Source organism: Hemiscyllium ocellatum, chromosome 44 (genome assembly GCF_020745735.1).
Source record: "Hemiscyllium ocellatum isolate sHemOce1 chromosome 44, sHemOce1.pat.X.cur, whole genome shotgun sequence".
NCBI classification, from domain to species: Eukaryota; Metazoa; Chordata; class Chondrichthyes; order Orectolobiformes; family Hemiscylliidae; genus Hemiscyllium; species Hemiscyllium ocellatum.
The window spans coordinates 33,080,593-33,095,378 of NC_083444.1; positions in this window are offsets into that span (position 1 = coordinate 33,080,593).

A 14,786-nucleotide genomic window follows, 5' to 3' on the forward strand; every position below is an offset into this window, starting at 1 on the left:
GATTCAGACAGCAGAAGCCTCCCGTGACAGCGAGAAGGAGACAGGCACAGTTCCCGTTAACTAGGAGAGATTCTCTCTTTCCCAGCTTTTCTGCACATTTCTATCTGCTTCAGATGGCTTTACTTGGACAAGGCTCTCAAAAGGATATGAGTTGCTGTGCATGCGCGATCTCCCTTTTCTACATCATTTCCAGAATTTCCATACCTCACACTCCCACCAGCACCCTCCCCTGCTCCAGAATCCCATGTTTGATAGGAAGCTGAAGAGCCCGTTCATGCCGCTCTCCACCTGCACTGCCTGCCAATGGAAGCTAAGTTCGTCCAGTCATCAATGGAGAGCAGCCGGTTCAGGGGAAGCAGCTCGCACAGCCTCCTGGGAGAAGCTATTAAGAATGGAAAGGAGCTGCTATTAAAACTTTGTGCTGCTTTCACTCCGAAACAGCAGAAGTAGCCTTAGCTTACAAGAATAATCACTGGATTTTTGGTTTCCTCGCCTAGCGCCATTCTGGCTCATTTGTTTCGTGTGTGATATCGCCTCAGGCGGGTGAGTTCCGTGCGAGAGGTCTCGGGTTCACATCCCGGATGAGCCCTGGAATTTTGCACACTGCCTCATTTTTGACCGAGAAGGTGTGACTTTCATTAACTCATTGTCAGATCAAGATTCCAAAGCTTGAAAACACACACCAGCAAATTCATGAGCAGCTTCTTCTAGTCCGTTACTACTCTGAGAAATGGATTGTCCACCTGGAAATAATGCTGATCCTGCCAATGCAGATCTTGCTGATTGGACGTCCTGTATCGAGTAACCTGCATTCCTGAGTCTCTCCAAATTTTGATTTTCTCCCGCTGTAATCTGCATGTCCTTAAATACTATAATCTGCCTTTTACCAATCAAACAATCAAAACACAGTAATTTCGTCAATGTGTGCAGCCAGCACAGCGAAGGTGGGCTGCATGGCCTGAATCTGCAGTTTGGCATATTTTGTCATTCTGAGTGAAATCGCAGTTAAATCAACAGAATTTGGAAAGTTACAGAGAGGTTATGTTGACACAGCCTTAACACATCTGTGCCACAGTGTATCACATATTAACAGAGATGCCCTTTTGACGTCATCCTCGAAGGTACATGCTACAAAAAGCTGAAGACTGCGGGAAACTGCTGTGGTGAGCGCGAACAGAGCGGCCCAGCGGGAGCCTGGTAGGCTCATAAACCAGACATTAATGAATAAAACGCAACCTCTGCTCATTGACAATTCAAGCTTTCAGTGTGTGTATTGCCCCTGCCAGAGTTCCTTTATAGCTGCAAATGTGTTGCTGGTCAAAGCACAGCAGGTTAGGCAGCATCTCAGGAATAGAGAATTCGACGTTTCGAGCATAAGCCCTTCATCAGGAATAAGAGAGAGAGAGCCAAGCAGGCTGAGATAAAAGGTAGGGAGGAGGGACTAGGGGGAGGGGCGATGGAGGTGGGATAGGTGGAAGGAGGTCAAGGTGAGGGTGATAGGCCGGAGTGGGGTGGGGGCGGAGAGGTCAGGAAGAGGATTGCAGGTTAGGAGGGCGGTGCTGAGTTGAGGGAACCGACTGAGACAAGGTGGGGGGAGGGGAAATGAGGAAGCTGGAGAAATCTGAATTCATACCTTGTGGTTGGAGGGTTCCCAGGCGGAAGATGAGGCGCTCCTCCTCCAGCCGTCGTGTAGTTGTGTTCTGCCGGTGGAGGAGTCCAAGGACCTGCATGTCCTCGGTGGAGTGGGAGGGGGAGTTAAAGTGTTGAGCCACGGGGTGACTCCACCGAGGACATGCAGGTCCTTGGACTCCTCCACCGGTCGGCGCAACATCGAGGGCCGAAGGGCCTGTACTGCGCTGTATCCTTCTATGTTCTATGTTCTATGTTCTATATAAGAAAACGAAAACGAAAGAATTTCTGATGTTGAAAATCAAACACAACCAGAATTTGCTGGAAAATGTCAGGACGTCTGGCAGTAGCATCTGTGGAGAGCGGACCCAATGGATATGAAACGCTAACTGTGATTTATCTGCACAGATGCTGCCTGCATACCTGTGATTTTGCAGCAATTTCTGTTTTTGTTTCAGATTGGCGGATTTTGTCGCAGTTCATGAGAACAGTGCTCTCGAGAATCAAACAGACAGCACGGACCTGGTAGTGTGAAATGAGACAGTAATAATGAATGAGTCGAGATTGTTGTACTGGAAAATCACAGTGGGTCAGGCAACATCCGACGAGCAGGACAATTTACAATTTAGGTATAAGCCATTCACCAGGAATTAGGCTTGTGAGTCGGGCTGTGGGACAAAGCTGAAGTCAGGTGCCAACTCGCAGGCACCTCCTTCTACAGACCCCGATCACAATCTCTCCACACATCACCAAACCATCATCGCCCAGACCATCCACAATCTCATCACCTCTGGGGATCTCCCATCCACAACCTCCAACCACATTCTCCGTGAACCGTGCACGCCCCGATTCTACCTCCTTCCTAAGATTCACAAACCTGACTGCCCCAGTAGACCTATTGTCTCAGCCTGCACCTGTCCCATCCGAATCATCTCTTCCTACCTCGACATAATCCTATCTCCCCAGTCCAGGAAATGCCCACTTACATTCGTGACACCGCTATGCACTTCACCTCCTCCACGAATTTCATTTCCTTGGCCCCCAACGCGTCATCTTCACAATGGACATCCAGTCCCTGTGCAAATCTATCTGCCATGGCATTTCTTAATCTCACACCATCCCAACCAGTACCTTTCCACTGACATCCTCATCCACCTAGCTGAACTAGTCCTTACAGTCAACAACTGCACTTTCCAATCTTCCCACGTCCTCCATCGAAACCAGTAGCCATAGACACCTGCATAGTACCTAGCGATGCCTGCCTGTTTGTCAGATACGCGAAACTGTCCATCTTTCGCAGTTACACAGGCACCATCCTCCACCTGTTCCTTTGCTACATTGTTGAATGTGTTGGCGCTATTTGGTGCTTAAACGAGGAAGTTGAATAGCTCACCAACTTTATCAACACCTTCCACCCCGACCTCAAATTTACCCGGATCATCTTGGCAATTCCCTCATTTTCCTGGACTTCTCCATCCCCGTTTCTGGCGACTGACTAAATACAGACATATGCTACAAGGCCACCGACTCCCTCAGCTATCTAGAATACATTTCCTCCAACCCTATCTCGTGTAAAAACGCCATTCCTTATTCCCAATTCCTCCACCTCTACCACGTCTGATCCCAGGGATGGCCAATTACACCTCAGAAAGACACAGTTGGTCTCCTTCTTCCACGATCATAAATTGCCTTCCCACGTGGTTAACAACGCCCTCCAGTGCATCTCCTCCACTTCACACAGCACCACCCTTGAACCCCACATCTCTCAACGCAACAAGGACAGAACATCCTGGTACTCACCTTGCACCCCACCAACCTCTGCATGAAACGCATCATATTCTGCCACTGATGCCAGCTCCAAACAGACACCACCACCACCAGAAATATATTTCGCTACCCAGCCCTGCCAGCATTCCGAAAAGACCATTCCCTCCACGAACCGCTTTCATATCCACACTTCCCCCACCAGCCCACAAACCTCTCCTGGCACCTTTCACTTCCACCAAAGGAGGGGTGAAACCAGCATTCACACCACTCCTCTCATCTCCATCCAATTCCGAAGGGATCATTCTACATCCGATAGCAATGTCTTCTACTGCATCCGTTGTGCCCAGTGTGGTTTCCTCTACATCAGGGAGACAGCACACTTTCCTGCATATCATTTCAGAGGACATCTCTGGGACACCCGCACCCACCAACGTCATCGTCCCGTGGCTGAACACTTCAATACCCCCTCCTACCCGGTCAAAGACATGCAGGTCCTGGACCTCCTCCACTGCCAAACCGTTACCATCTAACTCCTGGAGTAGGAACGCCATACATTACGGCTTGGGACCCTAACAGCACACGGGATAAATGTGAATTCGAGCAGTTTCCTCATTTCCTCTCCCCCAAGTACAAGCCTTCAACTCGCCACCGCCCTCTTGATCCATTCCATCACTGCCACTTCTGACCTATTATCTTCTCCCTCCTATTTATTCCTCTATTGCTTTCCTGCTATTTCCCCTCAACCCCACACCACTTCCATTTATCTCTCAGCCCCGATTCACAAGTCTCATTCCTGATGAAGGAGTTAAGCCTGAAACCTGAATTCTCCTGCTCCTTGGATGCTACCTGATCTGCTGTACTTTTCCAGCATCACACTACCAACTCTGATCTCCAGCATCTGCAGTCCTAACTTTATCCTTGAAATTATCAATGAGCTTGAATTTAAGATATCCCTCGATTGCAGTGATCACAGTATGACAGATTTTTCCATTTATTTTGGGTGAGGACAGGCTGGATCTGAGACGAGCGTTTAACACCTAAACAACGGGAATGGTATCAAAAAACGAAGTTAGGGTGGGCTGAAGTGAAGTTGAAAATTATGTCAGAAGATGGGTCAGTACAACTGCATCACATCACCCAGATTGTAAAAGACATGCCGAAGGCACAAAGCTCCTTCAGTGCAGGCACAATGACAAGTAAAGTGGAAAGGAGACAATACAACACACTGAGGTACAATGGAATTATTTATGAGAAAGGGTTCAATATATAGGCTATTTTACACACAGACTGTTGTCACATTGGAAAAAGCAATTTCCTGCAGCGTAACGGTGATATTTGCCTGCGACATCACAATTCTGAGAGAGACTGAAATAGTTTTTTTTCTGTGGCAACGTGACCTGGTGAAAGCATGATGGGCCCATCAGCCATAATTCAATACTTCAAAGTTCTCCTTTGCGCTGTAAACTTATGTGTTGCTTCTGTAGTCAGATCTAAATCGCTTCACAGTGCATCTTCTTCTGCTTCCCACTTCATGTAAACACTTGAAGCCTGAACAAATTCACAACGTTTCCACTTTCACCCATCTTTTGTAACTCCTGAGCTGACACAGGTACGAGTGACCGATTGGCCTTCTCAAGCGCTCTCACTCTGGTATGATCTAAATGATAAAGTGCACTGTGCCTGATCCACAGGACACACTGCAGAATTTTCCCGTGCGGAACAGTGCTGTTTATCCCATCCCTGCGGACTGAGCTGTCTCCATTGGCAGAGTATTCAGACATATCCCTCCCCTTGCAGACAGTGTCAGGGGACGGAAGCACGGATGCGCTCTGAAGCTTCCTCTCACTAGCACAGCCAAGTGCATCATCCGCTGAAACTTACCAACTCTGACAGCGAACTTCCTCCAAATATCATTTATTTGAGACAGAGAGAAAGATGCTGAGCTGCTGGGAAAGGGAGAAATTAGCTGCCGACTGTCTTCCCTCAGTAAAACTCAAATAAGTCCAATTTTATGTAGCCTGTTTTGTGTTCAGAATCCATCTTCACACAGCAATCCTGCAGAAAGGCTTTTGTGTCAGAGGCGTCGGTTTCTTTGCTGCAATCCGGCAGCAGTTAACATCTGAGCCCCAGCTGTCACAGATGAAGAGACGCCGAGTGAAACCCTCATTCAGTGAGAGCCATCCCCCCAGCCCTGAGCTGCGGGGCTGCGGGGCTGCATGCAGTGCAAAGAGGAAGGGAGGGTTAATAACGAGCCATTGTTTCTCCCTCAGCCGCTCTGTCCCAGAGACATTGAGATGAAGAGCAACGACGTGGGATGTCAGTCACGTGCCGATAGAAGTTGTTCAGCCTATCGAGTCCACGGCAACTCTCCATTGCTTGCTTCTCTCTGAGGTTATTCATCGTCAGTGGTGCTTGTTCTAATAATGGGGAACTGTTTCTGTGTCGAAATGTTGTCTCCAATATGCTGATCCACATGTCATTCACGCCTATTCATTTCACTGGAGGACTCTGCTGTGTGACACAGCGTGGGAATTAACTGAAATGCGTCATGTGCATAGTACACACCACAACTGATATCTCTCACCTTCACCAGTATATTCTCAGCTCAGGCAAGTGACTTTGCGAATCAGATCATAGCAGACCGACAGAGAACAGGAAACTTTCTTCCACACCTTCATAAGTGTGTTTCCTCAAATGTGTAAATTTGGCGGATGTATTAATACGAGATATTTATTTCAGATGCCATTGAGTAACAGGTCGCAGAAGGGTCATCAATAGTAATGCGAAGAACAGAGCACGGTTATAAAGGAACTCTTCGAGTAAAAAATGAGGTCTGCAGATGCTGGAGATCACAGCTGCAAATGTGTTGCTGGTCAAAGCACAGCAGGTTAGGCAGCATCTCAGGAATAGAGAATTCGACGTTTCGAGCATAAGCCCTTCATCAGGAATAAGAGAGAGAGAGCCAAGCAGGCTGAGATAAAAGGTAGGGAGGAGGGACTAGGGGGAGGGGCGATGGAGGTGGGATAGGTGGAAGGAGGTCAAGGTGAGGGTGATAGGCCGGAGTGGGGTGGGGGCGGAGAGGTCAGGAAGAGGATTGCAGGTTAGGAGGGCGGTGCTGAGTTGAGGGAAACAGGCCCTTCGGCCCAACAAGTCCACACCGACCCGCCGAAGCGAAACCCACCCATACCCCTACATTACCCCTTACCTAACACTACGGGCAATTTAGCATGGCCAATTCACCTGACCCGCACATCTTTGGACTGTGGGAGGAAACCGGAGCACCCGGAGGAAACCCACGCAGACACGGGGAGAACGTGCAAACTCCACACAGTCAGTCGCCTGAGTCGGGAATTGAAACCGGGTCTTCAGGCGCTGTGAGGCAGTAGTGCTAACCACTGTGCCACCGTGCCGCCCACTTCCTTAGTCACCTTCTCAAAGAACTCAATAAGGTTTGTGAGGCACGACCTGCCCTTCACAAAACCATGCTGGCTATCCCTGATCACGTTATTCCTACCCAGATGTTCATAAATCTTATCCCTTACCATTCTCTCTAAGACTTTGCCCACCACTGAAGTCAGACTCACTGGCCTATAGTTGCTATCCCTACTCCCTTTCTTGAACAATGGGACCACATTCGCTATCCTCCAGTCCTCTGGTACTATTCCCGTTGACAATGACGACATAAAAATCCAGGCCAATGGCTCTGCTATCTCCTCCCTAGCTTCCCATAGGATCCTGGGGTAAATGCCATCAGGCCCAGGAGACTTATCTATATTCATCCTTTCCAATATTCCCAAAACCTCTTCCCTGCATATTTCCAGGGCATCCATTCTAATTATTTGTGATTCCATATTCACATCAGCAACAGTGTCCTGTTCCTGAGTGAATACTGATGAAAAGTACTGATTTAATGTCTCTCCAATCTCCTCCGCCTCCACACACAACTTCCCACTACTATCCTTGACTGGACCGATACCTACCCTAGTCATCCTTTTATTCTTGACATACCTATAGAAAGCCTTTGGGTTTTCCCTAATCCTACCAGCTAAAGACTTTTCATGTCCCCTTGTCGCTTCTCTTAGCTCCCTCTTTAGCTCCTTCCTGGCTACCTTATAACTCTCAATCGCCCCAACTGAACCTTCACGCCTCATCTTTACATATGCCGCCTTCTTCCCTTTCACAAGGGACTCCAATTCCTTACTAAACCACGGCTGCCTCACAAGGCCCTTTACACCATGCCTGACTGGTACATACCTATCGAGGACACGTAGTAGCTGCTCCTTGAACAATCCCCACATCTCATTAGTGTTCTTCTCTTGAAGCCTGTTTTTCCAATCCACACATCCTAAGTCATGCCTCACTGCATCATAATTTCCCTGCCCCCAGCTATAACTCTTGCCCTGCGGCGCACGATTATCCCTCTCCATCACTAAAGTAAAAGTCACCGAGTTGTGGTCACTGTCCCCGAAGTGCTCACCTACCTCCAAGTCTAACACCTGGCCTGGTTCATTACCTAGAACCAAATCCAGTATAGCCTCACCTCTTGTTGGCCTGTCTACATATTGTGTCAGGAAACCCTCCTGCACACATTGGACAAACACCGACCCATCTAATGAACTCGAGCTATAGCTCTCCCAGTCAATATCTGGGAAGTTAAAGTCCCCCATAACAACCACCCTGCTACCTTCACTCTTTTCCTGAATCATCCTCGCAATATTATCCTCTACTTCTCTAGGACTATTATGTTCTGCCAATATGATTTGGCTAAAGATAACGTTAAATGTTTTAAATATGACTGCAATAGAACGGCCAGATTCCACCAGCCCGTTACTTTTAATTGGTTCATGTGAACAATGCCTTTCCACTTGGTCACCGCGCCCTACAGCTGCACTGCACATAAATGGACAAAATTATGGCATTCTCTCGGATTGGTAATCAGGAGCGAGATTGTTTGAAATTGTTGAAAATGTAAGATAAACTGAGAGAATACGGGATATTAAACGGGAAACTGAAAGGGAAAGAGAGAACAGCGAATGACATTTTTTTGACAAAACTGAAATGTAATTCTCCAGATTCAGAACGTGTTTTCATCCACAAACATACCGCAATGTGGAATGTAATTTTTGGGACAACCATTGCAAGCAGATTGCAAAATCTTAGTTTTAAACTCTTGCTGCAGCTGTTTTGGTTTTAATGAACGCATACATGGGATGCAGTGGTGTAATGATCCCCTAAAATGGAGAAGGAAATCCTTGCCTTCGAGGATACGTGAGGAATGTTCACTGACTCATCCCAGTAATGGCAGCGCTGTCCTCTGGAAGCCTATTGGTAAAATCATTCAACGCTCCATGGTGTTTCGAATGAGTGGTGAAGGGAATGTCTCCATTCACAAATTAATCATTCAGTAGAATTCAATACATGGACCCAAGAAATAATGAAAAAAATTGAACAAGAATACGGATATACGATACACAATAGCCACAACAATTGCTATGTGAAAACTGTTAATTTCAGATCCACGGTGGCCTTTGGTGATGGCATTTACTGCCCAGAACCAGTCTGCACTGGAATGACTGGAGACTCACTATGAAGTATTTAAATTTCAGTCGCCTTTAGAAATAGCTGAGGCTCACTCAGGGCATGGGGAGTTAGAGATGTTGGCCTTACAAACCATTCGAACATTCCATGGAACAATAAAGGGAGTGATAGATATTTTTCGTCTCCATGGAGACGATGTTCATGAACTGGATAGATAATAATTTACCTTATTGGAGTTTATATATATTTAAAAAGCAAAGAGTTCATAGCGTAACTGCAAAATATTCAGGTCCCCCTTAGTGGTAGCATTGTGTGTAATCGTTGACCTCATTCTCCACCAAAAACATGCAAAGTGTTTAGAAAGGGCAGAGACGCTGTTTCCTGGATTGAAAGATATTAGAAAGCCAAGTGACATTGTTGACTGAGACATAGAAATATCAGAAAAGATACAAACGGTTTCATCGGGATGATAGAAAGAATGAAGGAGTTTATTCACGAGATTTGGAAATGCTGGAGCAGAAACACGCAAGTTTGAAGTAAACAAATGAGATTTCACATAACGCGAGGTTTGAATGACTAAATCGGGGAAATTCCCTCTTTTACGTGAATCGATGACATTAGTTAGAGCTTCAAAACCATGAACGAATGATTAAGAAAAGTTTGGATGAGAGTTTCTTTCACTCAATAAAGTTATTTAAATCGTGAAAGACTTTCCAGAAATAAAGCGTAGAAGCTTATTTCACAGTGTTTTAAGAAACATACATACAAGGAAGGAATTTGCCATTGAGAGAAAGTCAGTGTGGTTGCATAACAATTTCTGATTTGGTTGACTTCTGATACAAAGACATTTCATGACCACGTACACCTGAATAAAAAGTTATATATAACTGAGTATAAAAAGTTCATGGATTGATAAGGTGTGGCGTATTATTCAAGATGGTACTCTGTAAATGGAGCTGATGTCCTTAAATAACTGCAGACAGAAGTTATATCCTAATGAGTCGGAATTGAATCGTCACTTAGAGACGCAGCACCTACTTTAGTAATTTGAACACATTCACGTGATGTTATGTATATTTCGTACATTCTTAACTCCACCTAAGAAATACACCAAGAAGACTCTGTCCTTTTGGGTTGTCAACCCTCTGTACTTCTCTGCAGCACGCCATTGAAGATAAAATATGCTCAAACCAAAAGCCAATTCAATACAAAATTCAAACGCTCCTATGTGATTTTTAAAAAAATTATTATTGCAATAACCTTTGACAGTTTGTAACAAACCAGGTAACATGAAACCAGTTCAACATTTATTTTCCAGAATTTAACGCAGTGCACATGGGAAACGTTATCCATCTGCTGAAAAATCATGTTCGGCTCTCTCTCTCCACACATGTCTCTTCATGTTTAAATATTTGGAGTATGTTTGTTGATCAATGAGTCATTATCCAGAAAAGGTCGTTTCTCAATCCACAAAAACAAACTGCTATTTTCCCGTAAACTTGGCTTTGCTCAATATCACTTTCTATCCGTACGCCTCAACACAACGACAAATTGAACCTGCTCCATGTGAGGCTCAAACTTAAAACTTCGGCACAGCACAGCCCACTATATTGGCACAGCGATACCGTGCACTGGTAACCTGCAGCACAGGAGCAACACATTAATGCTTACCTCCACATTCCTCGTTGTACCTTAACGTTTGGGAAACCGAGTTTCTCTGATTCCATGGCTAGTAACGGGGACTGTACGATCATCTTCACCAGTGGTTCCGAACCTGAGTGAGGAAAGTGATGAGCTACTCATTGCGTAGCTACATTGTGTCTCTGGCATCAAATTCAAAAGTGTAAATGCACTCTGAATACTTCCATCGCAGTCCGCTATTTGGTAAGTGTTCCTGTTGTGGGAAATGCACTTCTCCGTGTGTCAAATGCAACCCTCAGCATTCTCTCTGGCACTGCACTCAAATTACTTCTGACACTTGCTTACTCTGTTGCCATGATCATTTTGTGACTTGGTGTTGCATGGCCCAGGAAAATGATACTGATCAAGGTTTTTGCATTGTTGAATTCAATTGTCAGTTTAGCCTTATTTAGGATTTTGAAATTGTGTGTCCTGTACACAAGTGCGTATCAAAAATATCTGAGCAGACACGTTCTCCCCGTGTCTGCGTGGGTTTCCTCCGGGTGCTCCGGTTTCCTCCCACAGTCACAAAGATGTGCGGGTCAGGTGAATTGGCCAAGCTAAACTGCCCGTAGTGTTAGGTAAGGGGTAAATGTAGGGGTATGGGTGGGTTGCGCTTCGGCGGGTCGGTGTGGACTTGTTGGGCCGAAGGGCCTGTTTCCACACTGTAAGTCTAATCTAAAAGGTGTTCCGAATCATGACATTGAGCACTATGCACTCTCCTCCAGTCTGGTAAACAATTCCTCACGGGCAATTTAATAGACAATAGGTGCAGGAGTCGGCCCTTCGAGCCATCATTACCATTCATTATGATCATGGCTGATTATCCTCAAACAGTATCTTGTTCCTGCCTTATACCCATAAACCTTGATTCCACTATCCTTAACAACTCTATCTTTCTTAAAAGCACACATCCTGCTGTCTCGGGTTCATCATTCCGTTGACTTCAAATCTTCACGGAATTCAACAGACCTTGTTACATAGTCATTTCTTCATTTTTGATCAGATCACTGTAAGCAGAGTGACACAGTGGGAATGCGTTTGCCCCACAACCCAGAGGTCAGGCCATACTTTTGGAACTGTACTGTGCTATTTATCATTTCACCAACACCAGGGAGAAATATCTGCTGTTCTGCTAATTTACGCAATTCACATATTGATAAGGTCATAGTACTTCAAGTGTGCATGGCGAGGTGGCCAAGAGGTTAAGGCAATGGACTGCTAATCCAGTTTATTCTACACGTGTGGGTTCGAATCGCACTCTCCTCGCAGTTTTTGATGTTGGTATTTTTGGGTGATCACAGCTTATTGAAATTCGAACTCCATTAGTCAGTTTATATGCATCTAACAAATACAAAGTCTCAAAGAATAATTTGAGCCAGTTGCCTAAACTGCATTGAAATGTAGATTGCATTGGGATAATGAAAAGGAACGCGATTTTCTTTTCCAATTCAAGCTTCTGTGAACTTTTATCGTTTGAAAGAGATCCAGGAAAACCAAATAACGAGAAATGCGAAGTGCACGTTTATGCAATGGGATTCTTAATGACTGTTGTGGTTCTGTTCGCCGAGTGGGAGTTTTTGTTGCAAACGTTTCGTCCCCTTTCTAGGTGACATCTTCAGTGCTTGGGTGCCTCCTGTGAAGCGTTTCTGTGCTGATTCCTCCGGCATTTATACCGTTTTGAATCTTCCGCTTCCGGTTGTCAGTTGCTGTCCGCTGCAGTGGCCGGGAAATAGGGTCTATGTCGATGTGTCTGTTGATAGAATTTGTGAATGAGTGCCATGCCTCTCGGAATTCCCTGGCTGTTCTCAGTTTGGCCTACTCTATAATAGTGGTGTTGTCCCAATCGAATTCGTGTTGTTTGTCATTTGTTGTAGTTCTGTTCGCCGAGCTGGGAGTTTTGGTTGCAAACGTTTCGTCCTCTTTCTACAACGAGCATCCGAGCTACAAATCTTCTCACAAACTTTCAATTCTTAATGACTGTTTTGTCAGATGAAACCTAGAGCAGGTTGAGTATAAGTGATTCATGTTGGTGAGAAGAGCACAGAGAGACAGCACAAAATAATGGAGATATTTCAAAAGGGGCAGGGGTTTGATGTAGGGGCTCCAAGAACTGGCTGAAAATGCACAGTAGAGAATTGCCGATGTGGGTGCCGTCCATGGGCACGGACAGACTCACACGTTGGTTTCGCTCTTCCTCCTTGATCTCGCCTTTGATGAATGTTGGACATAAGACACAGATAAACACAAGATGTGGGAAGCAAGCTGCCTCTCGTCATGCACACACTGGATGCATCACATTGAACTATGAGCAACTGAAGAAGTCAGCATGTTAACTGTAGGAACTCAACCTAAACTGTGAATAATTAACCGCAGATTCATGCAGCATATACATGAAAAATGATTTCAAGTGTCTTTATACGCATGTCATTAACAGACGGTTCGTTCTAACTCCAGTGTGGCTGAAAAAATAAGACACCACATTTCAAGGTAGATGACAACATTACCAATTTTGTCTTGAAATTGAGATCTATTTGATAATTTTACACAGTGAACATGTTCAATTTAAATAATACCAACCACATTCCCTCACCTGCAATAAAAGTGTGATTTCATTTCAAACATTGTCCTTGTTAAGAAGCGGTTACTCAACATGAAAAATAGGATGCAATTTTTATTGAACATATGTCAATTAGCACCATTATCTTTCGTCGGATTGACTGCAATATGCACATGCTAAATAAGGTTTAAGAAAGAAAGTATTTTGGAAATCGTGATTCGGAGGTGATTAAAAGTAAGATTAGGTTCTCATGATGTGGATATTCCACTAATGACTCCATTGGTGGAAATGATCAGTGGGCAGTATTTCTATGATGGTATAGAGGTGTGTGAGCTGCCAAGGCTGGGAGCTCCCACCTCATCTGGAGCAGCGTCTGGTCACAGGGACCCAGCGAGTATTGTAACATTAGTCTGGAAGTTCCAACCACACCTGGAACGGCTTTTATTGACATGGAGCATCGGGGAGCACTGGGACATCAGACTGCGAGATTCAACCTGATTTTGAGCAGGTTCAATTGGCATGGTGCAGGAAGCTTTGCGAGATCAGTCTTGGAGCTCGACCAAATTATAATTACATGGAGCAGCAGTGAGCATTGAGACATCAGACTGGTAGATCCAACCTCAACTGGACCGCTTCTATTGACATAGAGCAGGGAGTATTGGGACATCAGATGGGGTGCTCCAACTTCAAGTAGAGCAGCTTCTATTGATATGGAGCAGCAAGGAGCATTAGAACATCAGGTCGGGAGCTCCAGCCTCACCTGGAGCAGCTGGTACTTACATGGAAGAGGAGGGAGTATTGGTACATTAGGCTGGGGTAAGGATATTCAACTATTTTAATCTTAAGTAAAATAGGTTTCAACAACTCAGATGCTAATTGATTTGTGAAGAATCTGTCCCGGGAAAATAATTAATTCTTTAGATATAAAAGACAAGTCCTGCAAATATTAAACTCAGGAAAATGCATTGGTACAGAGAAAAATGGAAATGGTGTTCCAGATCTTTGACTTTTCTTTTCTGATCGACTCTGCACTGGATTACATCAAAAGAACTTTATCACTCATTTCACGTTATTCAGCAAATACAGACAGGTCATTAACGTAATCTAAAGCTGAAAATTAATGGGAATATGCGATGTTGCAATTAGGCTGGAGTTTACCTCTAATTATGGTGGAAATGCAGCAAAGTAAGTTGTAATTTCCTCGATCATAGTGACCTCATTGAATGGCTGATCAGATTGTGAATGGTAGCTTTTTGGGGACAATTTGAAGTGAATCAATGATGGTGATTATCTTTGTTATTTGCTCATCTTGTGACTGTCACAGTTATTGCTCATGTATTTGTTAACACCGCAGCTCTGCAGCGTGTAAAGTTTCAGCTGTGCATCTGGCCAGTGGTACAACCAGTTGTATAGCTGTCTCCGGATCAGGCGGTCGAAAGTTCGAATTTTACTTGGCCCAAGCGCTTTGTTGAGATTCATCACACATCCAAACTAATCATTTTTGTTCCGCTGAGGTGGATAATATTTGAAATTTTCATCTACACGAACTAAAATTCTTTCATTGTCTTCAATCAGTTAAACATGACCAAGAACTACCAGAGTAAAATCACAC